We start from the raw sequence: 2,583 nt of genomic DNA on the forward strand, positions 1-2,583 counted from the left end.
TGACTTCCATATAGTGCTGCATGTATACTTTTGAACTTTAGAGGTTTAGTCTACCAAGCCCCATCTTTCAACAAATGCAATGAGCACCAAAACTTCTAATATACTTTACCCCTAAAAATTCCAGCAGGTAGAAGAAAAAAAGCAGAGGTTACCACAATTACCTGCCCAATCTTCAGTGAAAGCACTAAAGAATTCACATAAAGTAATATATTTTACCTCAGAAAAGCAGATTAATCATTCTCTCCCCACCCCTTTCAAAACAATGATGATTGGGATGGCCTGAGCCAACAGAATCCAATATCAGGAAGACTTACTGCATTTTCACTTCATCATTCATGTCATCGAGAGATAATTAGAGTATAAATAAGAACATAAGTAAGTTTGGAACTGACAAGTGACTATAAAAGCACCACAGCACTCTTCCTACTTTAACAGTTTGTATTTAAAAAAAAAAAGAAAGAAAGAAAGAAAGACTGAAAAGATAAAGCTGTGTTATTATTGTTTATTATTATTTCTGTAGCGACAGGTATCATAAGGCTCCAGCTGGGAACAGAAGCCTGTTTTGTTAAACAGATGGTAGGAGGTCAGCTCTGTTTTGAAAAGTGTGATGGGAAATGTAGTCTGGCAGGATATTTTGCCCACAAAGCAGAATAAGAACATGAGATCCTAGTGCAGCACAGGATTTTCCAAATGAAAATCCTTCAACTTCAGTTCCATCTCTTCTTAAACGTCACGTTCTGTATCCCCTCCTTTATCTTCACAACAAACCATCACTCCAACATGTGCTGAAAACAGTTGTGAAAGTTTTTTAGAACTTAAAAATCCTTTAAAGACAACTTCAAAGTCTAGGAGCTCTTTCAACAAAGAAAACAAATCAGTCTACAAACTATCCTCAGAAGCTGATGAAGCCAGTCTCCATAGATAGAAATTAGACATGAGTTGGTGCCATCAGCAGAGCTTCATTGAATTTTATCCCCTAGGAATGTAAACTCTTTTGTAGTTCCCTTTCAGTAAGTCTTTCCTGGTAGGTAATTAAGGCAACCCATCCCTCATTTACTGTCATTGACAGAGTTGTTTTAAAATCTGTTTATTATTGAGAGAAATTGTCATTTATATCTTTCTTCTAATTTTGCTCCATGCACAAAAATATCTCCATTTTTCCACTTAGCATGGCACCTGTCATATCCTGATCCCACAAATATTTTTGGAGCTCAGCAAACCATTATTAGAGTATGTTAGGAAACTCTGATTCAAGGACTTATGTCTGTGATTTTGGCATTCCTTTCAGTCCTGTTCTGAACATTCAAAAGATCCTCAAAGGCACAAAAAGTTACTCACTTTCCTCAGGAGACCTGTTTGTGCGTTGCCAAGATGTGTTCTTGGATTTCAGAGGTCTTACACGTGTCTAGTGCACACTTTCCTATAGCAAGCAGGAAGGAAGTTATTAAGGAAACACAATTGACACATTCCACAAAGCTTAAACTCTCCCCAAATTCAAGAGGAAGGTGTGTGTCATTCTCTACATTATTGCAAAGCACTGATACCCTCAAGGCACAACTGTATTAGTAATGAAATGTGCCCAGGACCATTCCCTGGCATTGCACAACTCATCTCCACAATGTTCAACTCTCATCATTTAAAATGAGGTACCCACATTCAAAGTCTTAATTTGGAATGATCTTAGATTTACTGGAATTAGGAATGTACAGATGCAGCCTCCCTGCCCACACTGAATATATTAATCTGCTCGTTCCAAAGAAGAAACCCATTCACAGCACACACAATAATTAGACCTAGGATCAGCTGTGTACAGCACTACAACACAGGTCGTATCAAGTATGGCCATTCTCTTCAAACAGTCCCCCAGCACTTTCCCATCAGGCTTTGTGGCCTCACATGCCCAGGGGACACAGACCTAGGGATCCTCATAGAAAAACACTACCGCTTTGGCTGCAACAATGTACAGCAACAGAAATTGTCTTTCATTGTAGCTGTGTTGCCACAGAGAGCCCAGGGAGGGCCAGGCTAGGTCCTAGGCAATAGACAGATGGGTCAGTCTTCACCAGTTGGCCCAGGAACCATCATATTCCCTCTGGGACAGCCCATACAGACTTTCTAGATATGGCTAAATAAATGGTTTGCTCAATGTGCTGTATGGATTTGCAGCTGCAGACATTTTTCTGAAGCTGGGCACCTAAGGCCATGACTCCTCACATAGCAGGGTGGCAGGGTCATAAACAGAGTGTTGCCAGTGCCTTGTCACCCATGGTTTATAAAGCAGCAGCTGAATACCTGAATAACTTTGAATGGTACCCAAGCCCATGCCACCTTAGTCACCTCTGCACCACACCAGACACTGCAAAGTGACACACTGCATTGGCCAGGTCACTAGGAAGTAAAATGCCAGAATAATAAAAAAGCTTTGTAAAGGGACCAAGAATCAATCCTATATGAGGTATTGCAATATATGAAGAGGCATCCCATTTTTCACTGGAATTTCCTATCTTGAATGAAGGGTTATGAAGTCATTAACTCCTTGGCAGGTGAAAAAGTACCTTCTATGTCACTGCATAGGTAATTATA

General features: G+C 40.1%; 1 long non-coding RNA gene across 1 annotated transcript; it reads right to left on the reverse strand.

Moving 5' to 3' along the window:
• Nucleotides 1–487: 487 nt before the first annotated feature.
• LOC129735480 (uncharacterized) lies at nt 488–1,421 on the reverse strand. Its single transcript, XR_008731161.1, has 2 exons — nt 1,339–1,421; nt 488–785 (listed from the first exon to the last, which is right to left on the reverse strand). It is a non-coding gene; the product is annotated as an uncharacterized LOC129735480 (long non-coding RNA).
• Between the last annotated feature and the right edge of the window lie 1,162 nt (nt 1,422–2,583).

This window comes from Falco cherrug, chromosome 3 (assembly GCF_023634085.1).
Source record: "Falco cherrug isolate bFalChe1 chromosome 3, bFalChe1.pri, whole genome shotgun sequence".
In the NCBI taxonomy this organism is placed as follows: domain Eukaryota; kingdom Metazoa; phylum Chordata; class Aves; order Falconiformes; family Falconidae; genus Falco; species Falco cherrug.